Source organism: Rhinolophus hipposideros (assembly GCF_964194185.1).
Source record: "Rhinolophus hipposideros genome assembly, chromosome: 7".
Taxonomy (NCBI): Eukaryota; Metazoa; Chordata; class Mammalia; order Chiroptera; family Rhinolophidae; genus Rhinolophus; species Rhinolophus hipposideros.
The window spans coordinates 59,225,325-59,237,984 of NC_138053.1; positions in this window are offsets into that span (position 1 = coordinate 59,225,325).

Genomic DNA, 12,660 nt, shown 5'->3' on the forward strand with positions numbered 1-12,660 from the left:
TTTTCAAATTAACTTATTTATCTTTCATTGCAAAGTAATGGATTTCCATAGCAATTCAGAGCCAATTCTTTTTGTGCATTAGTTAAGTTTTAAAATTTAAGGCTCTTCCTTATCTGCGTTTCCCTCTGCTTTTTTGGTCCTACTCCACACCACTTCTTTTAGGATCCCAAATCACTAGTGCGATAGAACCATGTACTGGTTCAGTTATATGCTCTGCGGTTTCTTTTCCAGTTTTATTGAGATATAATTGACTTATAACATTGTCTAAGTTTAAGATATAACGTCTTGTATGATACACTTCTATGTTGCAAAATGGTGACCACCATAGCATTAGCTAACACCTTCATCTCCTCATATAGTTACCATTTCTTTTTTTGTGGTGAGAACATTGAAGATTTACTCACTTAGGAACTTCTAAGTATATAATACAGTATTATTAACTATAACCACCATGCTATACATTAGATCCCCAGAACTTATTCATTTTGAAACCAGAAGTTTCTACTCGTTGAACAATATCTACCTATTTCCTACCATTCCTCAGCCCCTGGTAACCACCATTCTACTCTCTATTTCTATGAGTTTGACTTTTTTAGATTCTACATATAAGTGATACCATACAATATTTGTCTTTATCTGACTTATTTCACTGAGCATAATGCCTTCAAGTTCCATCCATGCTATAAAAAAATGTCAGGATATCATTTTTTGTAGCCAAATAATAGTTCACTATATATGCATATATATGATGATATAGAATTAGATTTACATAAAAGTCACAACGATTGTATAGAGAATTCCCATAGGCCCCTTAGCTAGTCTCCCCTCATGTTCACGTCTTAAGTTACTATGGTACCTTTGCCACAACTAAGAATCCAGCACTGATGCATTCATTGAGCACTTTTAACTTATATTGTAGCTGACTCTTAACTGAAAACTTTTTGGAGCCAGGCCCTGTGGCCACCAAATTATTTATTTCTGTAACATGTGCAAAGTCTATGCTTATCATTGAGCACCAAGTGAGCACTAAAATACTATTTGTTGAACGAAGGAATAATGGCCTTCATCGCCTACCTTAACAAAACACCTCAGTTTGTTTGTTCATTGTAAGTTGAAGTAAAACATACATGTAGCAAAGTGTGATCATAAACACAGAGCTCAATGAATTTCCACAAAATGGACACAGTTATGTAACTATCACCCAGATCTACAAACAGAACGTTTCCTGCATATTTCCATTTCCCAGAAGCACTCCTTCCATTAACTATGGACTTCCATTTTGACTTCTTCTATTGCCCTCAGTTTTATTTTAATAATGGGACAAAGTGTCATGGTTCATGATTGTAATGTAACCCGCTTTTATATTATTATCAATGTATATATCATTGCATCATTACATACAATGTATAATGTAACCCATTTTTATCGGTTGTTATCAATATTATTAATGTTACTATATCCATGCAAAGGGCTTGAATCTATGAAAAAATTCACTGCTTGATTAAAAGAAGTACTATGAAGCAGATTTTCCAACAGCCAGACAATGTCCATTGTCTTTGTACGGGTTTCTACATCAAGGTCCAGCGTATGGCTGGGTGGACCCACTCTGTGCTGAAGGACAATTCCAGTCTGACATCAGTCAGGCCGGTGTATGAAGTAGGACATAAACCATTTGGATTTCTGTTCCCTAGAAACACATGGAACAAAATAAAGTTTGCCAAATGGAAATATAAAAAGAACCACTGGGGAAATAAATGTTATTTTTAAGCTTCTAAGAGGCTATCACAAATAACTGGGAGGAGGGTGGAAAGAATTCGAAAAGCAGGTGACCTTTTAACAGGCAGAACACAGCAGGGTCAGCAAGTGCCTGTAGAATGTATTGACTTGGAGAAAGAGATGCTGAGAGCCCAGGATGGGAGGGTCTGACCTCGTTGGACATAATGAGGATGGACCTGGCCTTCTCCCAATCCTGCGAGAGGTGGATAGCAAAAAGGAAGTCATCCTCCAAAAATGGGAGCTGGAAGCATCCCTGGGTTCTAATAAAGGAGCAGATTTAGAGATCTGGGAACTGGTGGCTGCTGGAAGCCAGGTCTGGAGTGTCACCCTCTTTTCTCCTCTTTAGAGCATACACGTCCCTATGGAGACACCACGGTGACCTGTCTTCTGGGTGGAGACTGCAGAGGTGAGGCACTTAAGTTAGGGGGGAATGGCTGCACTGTCAGTAGAGGGACCTGCTCTGGAAAGGGGACGGGGGCGAGGGCAGGCACCTCTTTGGGGTTCAGAGGGGAAAAAAAGCTATCGTGGCCTGTCACAGCCTTTCTGAAATTGAATCACTGCTTCACTGCTAGTTCTCAGATGGGTCAAGAATTGACAGCTACTTTGCAAAGTATATGCCAGTTACACAAAGTGCCTGCTTTGTGGTGCATATTTAAGGCAAGACAGAGAATGTTGCCAGTTGGTCAGTCTCATGTTCCTCACAAAGATAGTGTTGAGAAAGCTGGTTTTACTAGGGACAGAGTTTGTGCCACACTCTCCTAAAGGAAAAGCCTCCCCAGACCAAGCAAAGAGGTCTGCCAATATCTGGCTGTTCCTACTTATCCATTGGCTTACAGACAGTCACAACTCCAACCACAGCAGGACCTGTAGTGTCTTGGTATTCAGGTAACTCATAGGGTTGCATGTCCTTTACTAACTGGACTCACATAGATAGAATGTGTAAAACCTTCTGGGAAAAAATGGCGTTGGGAGCTTGAATTTGTTCTCAAACTACCAGCCTTTCTCGCACCACCCTCTTCTACTACCACAACTTTAGTCAAGGGGACTTTCAGGAGATATATAGAAGAAGCTCATGTGAGCTCACAGAGAAGTTCTGAATGGCTCATAGGCTTTGCTTATCCTAGATATCTGGAATCTTACAAAAACATCACACCAGTCTCTCATAAAGGGGGACAGGAACTTTCTAGAGGGGCACATCACAGCAAGGCAGAAAATGCACTAAATGCTCTTACTCTTCCTTTGCTTAGACCTGATCCTTTACCCTGTGTTTCTCTGAATTTTTTTTCGGTAAGAGAAAGAGACAAGAAGAGCTTTCCCAAATAATACACTGGAGCTTGGGACTAACAATTGAAACTGAGTGTTCAACATCAATGTTCTAAAAATCATCAGCCACTTATCTTCACGGAGAGTTTTCCCATTAGCTGCCAGCTTACTGTCTTTTCTTGGCCTGTTTCTCACTCGAGTGGGAGATGCATCGTGTTCTGCCACCAGCCTCCATCTTCACAGCAAAACCTGTGACCTCCACGTCACAGACACAAAAGGTCATCCTGCTGCTCTGCATGCTGGTTCTCTGCCCTCAGCAATGTGGACAAGAGCAGAAGTTGTCACGTTTCTGTCACTCTTGGATATACACTAGATGACATTTTTAGTTAGGGCTCGCGTGCTCCACCAACCACCAACCCTAGGGCAAACATGGAGATGGTGCAGGGATGGTCTGCCCACAGCTGACTCTTGAACCACACAGGTTTGAACTGCACGGGTCTACATACATGCGGGCTCCCCCCCCCCCCAGTAAATGTACAAGTACAGGCGGCCCTCAGTATTCCTGTTTCACATCCACAGATTGAACCAATCTCGGCTGGAGAACAGTATTTTTGACCTGGGGTTGGGAATTCACAGATGCAGAGGGCCAGCTGTATGCACTGTTGTATGCCATTTTATGCAGGGGATTTCAGCATCTGCGAATTAGGGTATCTGTGGAGTCCTGAACCAATTTCCAGCAGATACCTAGGATGACTGTAGTTAAGTTTCTGATGAGTCCAAAGTTATGCAGATTTTTGGTTGCTTGGGGTCTGCACCGGTAAGCCCTGTATTGTTCAAAAGTTAACTGTACTAGTAGTAAAAATTGGGAATATCTTAGATGCCCATAAATTGAGATAATATTTAAATAACTGGCCATACATCTCCTAACAGGACTCTGTGAGCTTTAAGGCAGTATTTGCTAAAAATACATAAAATATTTCTGCTGCAATATTAACTTTAAAAAGTAGGATATAAAATAATATATTTATAATATGACTGCCGCTGAGCAACGTTTAAAACCTGAAAATCTGTTGCAGAGAAAGAAAGAGAAAAAAAGACTGGAGGGAACTGCATGACATTAATTGAAATGGAGCCCAGAGGTGAGGCGTTGGGTGATTCCTTTTCTCTGTATAATTTTCCACCTTGTAATCGAGCACGTCCTACTTTTTAATTATGAAACAAGGAAAGAAACCTTGAGCTCTGGCATTTAACCAGTGCGCAAAAGCAACCCACAGCAGAGGCGCTGTGGCCCAGAGCTCCGGGGGCCACGGGGAGTATTTGGCTGAGGCAGCCTGGGCAGGGCGGGTCCCGGGTCGGGTCCCCGGGGCGTCTCCGGGACACAGGACCCTGCTCCGGCCGGAGCCTTCAGAGAGGAGCCTGTTGTATCTCTGAGCATGGATGACGTCATCCTAAGAAAACCAGAAAGTGCTTATTAATCACGAAGTCAGGACTAATCCCTGAAAAGAACTCGGGTCGGGGTGAGACGAGAGGGTGCCCCAGACGAGATGGCGCTCAGCCGTCCTCGCCGAGGGGCGCAGGGCCCCCCCCTCCCCCTTCCCCCCCTCCCCCCTCCCCCCCCCCCCCCCCCCCCCCCCGCCCGCCACCTGCTCGCGTCGCCCGCCTCCTCCCGCCCCGGGCAGGTTCTCTCTGCGCTGCGACTCGACATGGTCGCGAACCCAAGAGCCGTGCTCTTTTTTTTTTTAATTTAATTTAATTTAATTTTATTATTATTATTTTTTTATTTATTAGTTTCAGGTGTACAAGACAAGGTAATACTTAGACGTTCATCATTTATATCCCTCACACTGTGAACCCCCCTCCCCCCATCCACTATCCCTCCGACCTCACACTGAACCATCACATTATATATATGAAATTATAGTTGGCATTCATTAATGTTTAGCTTCTGGTGTCCAATGCCATGACCAGGTATCCACAGTATCCCTGAGCCGTGCTCTTCAAGCTGACTATCACCGCAGTGATGAGACAATTGCTTGGCCGAGATCTGTTCCAGTAGCAGAGCCAAGAAGGGTAAATTAGATCCCGGACTGTAATTGGAAGACACTTTGAGAGAGATGCCATTCTTCTTTCTAAAGCCTAGGGTTTTCCAGCCACCTGTTTGAATAAGATCTGTATTCTAGTCACATGTTATTCCTGATTTTATTTTTATTACAATTCTTTTAACGATTTCATCCTGTTGTGAACACACTGCAAACTGCGGCTTTGGGGGAGCACCGGAGGGCTTTGTCAGCCCCGCTGCCCGAGGATGGCTGCCTCCGGGCTCCAGGGCTGCGCTGGAAGCCGGCGTCCCCCACCGGCCTTGGACAGGAGCCCCCGCCGCAAACGGAGAACCGGCACCTAGCAGCCCTGAGGGGCGGGGAGGCTGACCCCTGAGAGGCCGTCGGAGGGATAATGAACCTTGGGTGCCATGGGTTCTCCATGGAGAAAGTCAGCACACTGGTCCAAAAGAGAGTTTGCCTAAAAAAAAAGCTGCCTGTGCCCTTGAGGAGAAAACAAAGTGATCAAAGCACTCAGGGAAGTCTGAGATGTCAGTAAAAATACCTGGCAGTGAAATATGTTGCTCTTATGCATGGTTTTGTAAAATCTTCTAAGAAGAATTCTGGGCAAGGCCAGATACCGTTTTTAGGCCCCAAGCAGGAGGAGAACTTGAAGCATTTTAAGTGGGAAGCTAATGGGCTCTGTTCAGAAATGCTGGGAAGAGTGCCCAGGAGCAGATGGAATGAGGGACAACTCTCCATCTTGCCGTCACAGCATTTCTCACATGAACTTGGCCTCCTTGGTCAGCCTCGCAGGGGCCCCCACTGGAGTCCCTACAGCTCAGTGCCCCAGCTCCCCCATGCTATGCTTGTTGTTTAGCTCATTAGGTGAATGTTAAATAGTGAACCACAGAGGCCTGTGGTCCAGGAGGCAGGATGGAGAAGAAAGTACCTGGAACCTAGAGATGAATGGAGATAGAACAGGAGGTTGGATGCAGGTGAGCAGAACTGGCACCCGTGAAAACACCCCCATACACTAATAGCTCTGCTAGTTTGTTTTCATCATATCAAGGCTTATCACAATCATTCTTTCCATTTTCTTTCTCTTTCAAAACAAAGGTTTCACTAGGGTTGCTTTTATGAACTTCATCAGTACAAGCTAGTGCTGCATCATGTTAGATTGTCTTGGCAGGGAGAGGGCATTTTATCTGCTTTTGATCACTGTTGGAGTCAGGCCTTTAAATCTTTTGAACTCACATCCATTGTTCCACATTAGCTGCTACTGATTCTACAACCCTGGTGCTCTCTTGATTATATTTCTTTGGCTCAAATATGATGTCTTTTCTGTCTCCTGGGCTCAAGGAACTAGGGAAGCCGAGCAGGGTTCCTAAGCTATGATCAGCAGTTTGAGTCCCTATGACCTGTTTGGAGCTCATAGTAACCAGAGTCAACAACTAACTGGGTTTAGGAAAAACAGCAGCAGGTTTATGTAGCTGGGGAAAGATAATCCAGTTCCAAGACATGGGAGGAACACATAGGGATGTTTGGTAGCTGCAAAAACCAGAACTTCTCAAACTGGGGTTTTCATTAGAATCACCCAGGAAACTTAAAAATACAGACTTCTGTGGTTGGGAGTGGGGAAAACATCTGTGTTTTTCAAAGCTCTTGGGTGATTCTGACGTCAGAAAAGGCAGGGCCCACTGGCTTATGGCTTGGGCTGCTGTGAATCAGGTGCAGCACTCAGCCTAGGCAGCTCAGTGTCTGGGGGTGGGGCTGCCGATCAGAACGTATGAGGTTCTGGGAATGCATTTGGCACAGTTTCCTCAAACCACAGCCTTGCTCTTGGAGATGACCTTAAGATTCGGGAGACAGAGCTGAAGGGATCTGCTGAGCACCCGCCCACTTGGTCCCCAGCTTGGCCATCTTACAGGAGCCTGGAGCTCAAGGCTAGACAAGGGTTCTCAACCAGTTAAGCTTTGACCGAAGGAGATAATAATAATATTAATAAGCATTACTAAAACAAATGCTATTGTAGTTTGTATTTATTAAGCACTGTACTAAGCACTTGACAAGTATAAGGCCATTTAATCCCTCACAACAATCTTTTGAGGTAAACCATAGATGCAATCTACAGATGAGGAAACCAAAGCTCCGAGAGTTTAGGTGAACCATCTAAAGATTCCCAGCTCGTTGGTGGCAGAAACAGAACTTGAACTTAAGGCTGTTTGACTCTGGAGTGGGAGTTCTTTTGATGTCAGACTTCCTGTGTCATAGGCCTGTTTAGTACCAGAATGGATTTGAAGACAAATTGAAGAGTTGGGATGGTGTTGGTGAGAGACACTTAGGGAATGAATGACAGTCAGTGCTACAAGGTGCAAAGTGCAATTCATTTGAAAACTCACATTTTACATAGTTGAGGTTGTTGTTTCAAGGTGGTTATTTGCAGTCTGAGATGTTAGTAGGTCCACGACACCTTAACATCAACCTGAGGATTACGTAAGGGCATAAGAAACCAAATCAGAGGAGCTAGAGGATGATTAGGTTCTAAACCTTATTTTAACAGACACCTATTCATACCTTCCCAGAATCATTTAAAAAGAAACTGGTATAATTGTATTAATATAGTCCTCACATTTTATCAGTGTCTCTAAAGTGTTCACCAACTTAGTTCGAGGTGGAGATTGGCAATGACTTGGAAACCATGTCGTCCTTGTAATATTGACTTGAGAGTATCGTGAGGGAAGAGTAAAGAAAATGACAAAGCACCCTTTGGAGGATGATGACAGAAATCTATGTATGAAAATAAATCATACCTTGGGGATCTTGGAGGATCTGCAAGCACTACAGATTACTCACCAGTTGTAAGATCTCCCAGCATTAATCCATCTTGACAGTGGGAAGGACATTACCAAATGACTACATGGCCTGTTGGCTTCTTCTAAACTCCTGGCTTGAAAAGCAAACGAATGAATATTCACTCTGGAAGATGGAATTATTTCCAGTATAGAGTCTGTCTCATGGCGGTTCTTCAGGCGAATAAACCAGGATTTGAAATTTTATTTTTCTGTTGACATTACAAGAAATTCTGAAGCTTCTAAGTCCTATACAGACATACCTCAGAAATATTGCAGGTTTGGTTCCTCAATAAAGCAAATATTGCAATAAAGTGCGTCACACAAACTTTTTGGGCTTCCCTCCATGTGCAAAAGTTATGTTTACACTATAGTCTATTAATTGTGTAACAGCATTATGTCTAAAAAAACAATGTAAATACTTTAATTAAAAAATACTTCATTGCTGGAAAATGCTAACCATCATCTGAGCCTTCAGTGAGTTGTAATCTTTCTGCTGGTGGAAGGTCTTGCCTCAGTGTTGATGGCTGCTGACTGATTGAAGTGGTGGTTGCTGAAAGTTGGGGTGACTGTGGTAACTATTAAAAATAAGACAACAATGACGTTTGCTGCACTGATTGACACTTCTTTTTATGAATAATTTCTCTGTAGCATGCAGTGCTGTTTGATAGTATTTTACCTACAATAAAACTTCTTGCAAAATTGGAGTCAATACTGTCAGACCTCGCCACTGCTTTATCTCCTAATTTTATGTAAGATTCTCAATCCCTTGTTGTTATTTCAACAATCTGCACAGCATCTTCAACAGCAGTAGATGTTGGCTCTTCCTTTCACTTGAATACTGAGAGGCCATTGTAAAGTTATTAATTGGCCTAATTTCAATATTGTTGTGTCCCCGGGAAAAGGGAGGCCTGAGGACAGGGAGAGAAATGGGGGAATGGCTGGTTAGTGGAGCAGTCAGAACACACACATTTATCAGTTAAGTTTGCCATCTTATATGGGCACAGTTTGTGATGTCCTGCGACAATTACAATAGTAACATGAAAGATCGCTGATGACAGATCACCAAAACAAATATAACAATAATGAAAAAGTTTGAAATATTGCGAGAATTACCAAAATTACACAGACACGCAAAGTGAGCAAACGCTGTTGGAAAAATGTGATAGACTTGCTGGACACAGGGTTCCCACAAACCTTTAATTTGTAAAAAAAAGAAAAACAAAGCAATATCTATGAAGCACAATAAAACCAGGTATGCCTGCACTGGAAGCAGTTTCTTAAGGTTTAACAAGACTCATGTCAGGCAAGTGACCACCAAAGTTATTTTTTTAGCCCTGTGATTATTTTAGACGGCTATGGAGATGTCAAACCTACTATCATATTGGCTGTGAAGAGAAAAAAAACAGCTTGGCTCTTGAAGGTGCTTCAACATTTTTAGGTCGATGTTCACTTCCAGCACATAAGATGGTTGGAGAATAGTGTAATTGCAGAAAAACAAGACAAAAACATTTCTCCCCCCCTTACTCACAAACAGTAAGGATGATGTGGGATAGGAGGAGAGGGAATTAACTGGCATTCAGACGCTGGAAGAGTTCTCTGGCCACCATGGATTTTGAAATGGCTGCCTCTTCTTGATGGGATAGTCGGGGGGAAAAAGTCCCATTGTTAACCAGTAAGTCTCAGGAGGCATCAAGTGTCTTAGATATTAAAAGGAGAAAGACAGAGAGAGAGGGAAGTGTACCAATCTAGCATATTACGAACCCTTGCTAGCAGAGAGGAGATTTTCTTTGAAGGGAGGCACTGAATACATTTCCCACGCTATGCATACAGAGAGGGTTACCCAGGACCTGGCAGCAAGTCATGGACCACATCAGAATGTCATTCAGGAACACAACCACCCCCTAGCCCAGTTGGTCATGAAGACCTCATTCTTAAACTTGGGGCTATCACCGGCTTATGGAGAGACACTTTCGCTGCTCAGGGAACTCACAGGCCTGGGAAGACGTCTTTATTCTTCACCTTACTGGATGGCCTCTGAATTGCAGGCTTGGTGAAGAACCATATTCCTCAGAGTATTGCAGAAGGTTGGGGCCAGAGGCAGAGAGCTGTGAGTCACAGAAGTCTCTTTCGTTACTGTAGAGTGTGAAGTCCCAGATTTTTTTCATGAACAAGCCATGGGTCTCTGAAGGTGAAGTGGAACGTCGTATGAGCCAAGTGATAGAGTCTTATCACTAAATCTAGAGGCCTGTTGGCCCAAATTTTATAGGAAGACAAGATTTGACTGGACTACGTGCTGTGAGGAACAGTGAAGGGTGCAGGCTACGTCATGGAGAACAGGAAGCACTTCTAGTTTCCACTGAAGAAGTGTCTTGGTTTTAAAAGCCATTTTATCTCAGGCAGTATTGACTAGATTCCTTAGACGTAGAGTCTAAGAACACGGTCCACAGAAAACAGCACAACACAAACTGCTGGTAGGAGGGGCAGGAATAGAATCAGAACTATGTGTGGAAGGAGAGAATTCTAGGAAGGTAGATTGCAATTTGTCAGGAAGAGTATCTTGAGTGGTCTTTGAGAGAACAGTCTTTCAGAGTTTCGATAGCACTGTGAGGTGCTTGCCAGCACGTGGAGCAGGCTGACAGGGCATGGGAACAGGGAAGGGCTGCCTCGCACAGCTGTGCTCCTGAGTGTTGCACAAGGGAACCAGGTCTAAGAAGGCACGATTCACACAGTAAGCAACACAGATTTGATATTTGCTATGATGCTTTTTCTTGCAGATGTGGTAAAGCATCTTGTTTAAACAACATTAGTACATTACCACAATTTTTTGACATGTGAAAGTAAAGTGTCTTTTTCTGATTCATGGGAAGCCACCCCATGGGCTAGCACTGGCCTTGCACCTTGCAGAAAAAAAAATACAGTACTCAAAAGTCATTCCATGCAATAAATGATATTAAAGCAGTAGATTCAATGAAATACTCTAAGAGTATTTCTTTCTTACCTTTATCAATACTACAGCTAAGATGGAGGCGATGAAGATTAATATTTTTATGTGGGAGATAAGAAAGAGATCATTGAAAAGGAATCTTTCTACTTTAATTTGTATCAGAATGCAAGTACTTTATATGTTCTAAAAATTCCTAAGGATTTTCTTTTCCAATTCTGTCTTGTTCTAATTGACTCCTGCTAGGGAAAGAGACCATTTCCTGTGGTTGCTAGATGGGATTTGAAAGTGGCAGGAGAATTGATAAGTGGGAAAGAATCATTACTTAAGCCCAAACCCTTTGGCTTACATGTGAAATCCTTGATATACTTCAAAAGCATCACTTGAAGCATATTAAAAGGTAAATTTGAGTTTCAATTGTGACACTGTAGGTAATAAAGGGCCTCTAATAAAATTCTCCCAAGTTATTTCCTGTCCTGTGTCCTTGGGAAAAGATATAGGAGAATGAGTTGCAATTAAGGTAAATAGAATCACAGTCCCAGAGGAAAAAAAAAAAATCCACTCATGTTTCTTACAGTATAGTTAGTGCTGCCAAAAAAAGGGATACCTAAGCGATTATTCTGTGTAAAGCACAAAGATTCTAATCTTTATGCTATGATTAGGGACATTTCACTGATTAACTTTTTGAATAACTAGTTTGCTATTTACTAACTTTGAGGCATTTTTTACAAAATGATGGCTGTGGGAAGGTTATATTAAAATACCTGGATAAATCACCCATTGTTTCAGTCAACCCAACTGTTTTCTTTTTTTTTTTTTATCTGATAAATAAATGACTCACTTAGCCTTGGAGAACTAGAAAGACTTACCAAGATCATTAATTACATTTCCCCATCATGTAAACTTTGTGTTCAGGAAGGGCTGTAGCAGGCAGTACTAGGAATTGAGAATAGACAAGCTGTCCTACTTGTCTTCTGGGCTTCTCAGCTTGATTGCCTAACTGTATTTAACTTTATGCAGTTTCTGTGAAAAGTTTTGCCTTTCAAAGATCACAGCAAATGTACCTAGTAACTTATTACATAAAGGGATAATATAAGGGATTGATTCTTGGGTAAGAAAAAAAAGTAAGCTATTTTACCACTTTATTTTTTTTATTTTTTATATTTTTAAAGATTTTATTGGGGAAGGGGAACAGGACTTTTATTGGGGAACAGTGTGTACCTCCAGGACTTCCTCCAAGTCAAGTTGTTGTCCTTTCAATCTTAGTTGTTGTGGAGGGTGCGGGTTCAGCTTCAAGTTGTTGTCCTTTCAGTCTCAGTTGTGGAGGGCGCAGGTCCAGTTGCCGTTGTTAGTCGCAGGGGGCACAGCCCACCATTCCAAAGTCGAACCGGCAACTTTGTGGTTGAGAGGATGCGCTCCAACCAACTGAGCCATCGGGGAGCTCAGCGGCAGCTCAGCTCAAGGTGCCGTGTTCAATCTTAGTTGCAGGGGGCGCTGCCCACCATCCCTTGCGGGAGTCGAGGAATCAATCTGGCAACCTTGTGGTTGAGAGCCCACTGGCCCATGTGGGAATCGAACCCTTCGGAGTTAGGAGCATGGAGCTCCAACCGCCTGAGCCACCGGGCCGGCCCTATTTTAGCACTTTAGATTTGTGTGTCCAATAGAGGTTTTTCACTCCGAGCACTCTGCTTTAGCGCAGTGCCTGCCTAAGTTTGATTTTCAAAAAACAGGCATCAGAATTAATTGCAGGAGCTTGTTAAAAATCAAACAAAAAACAATAGATTTTTGG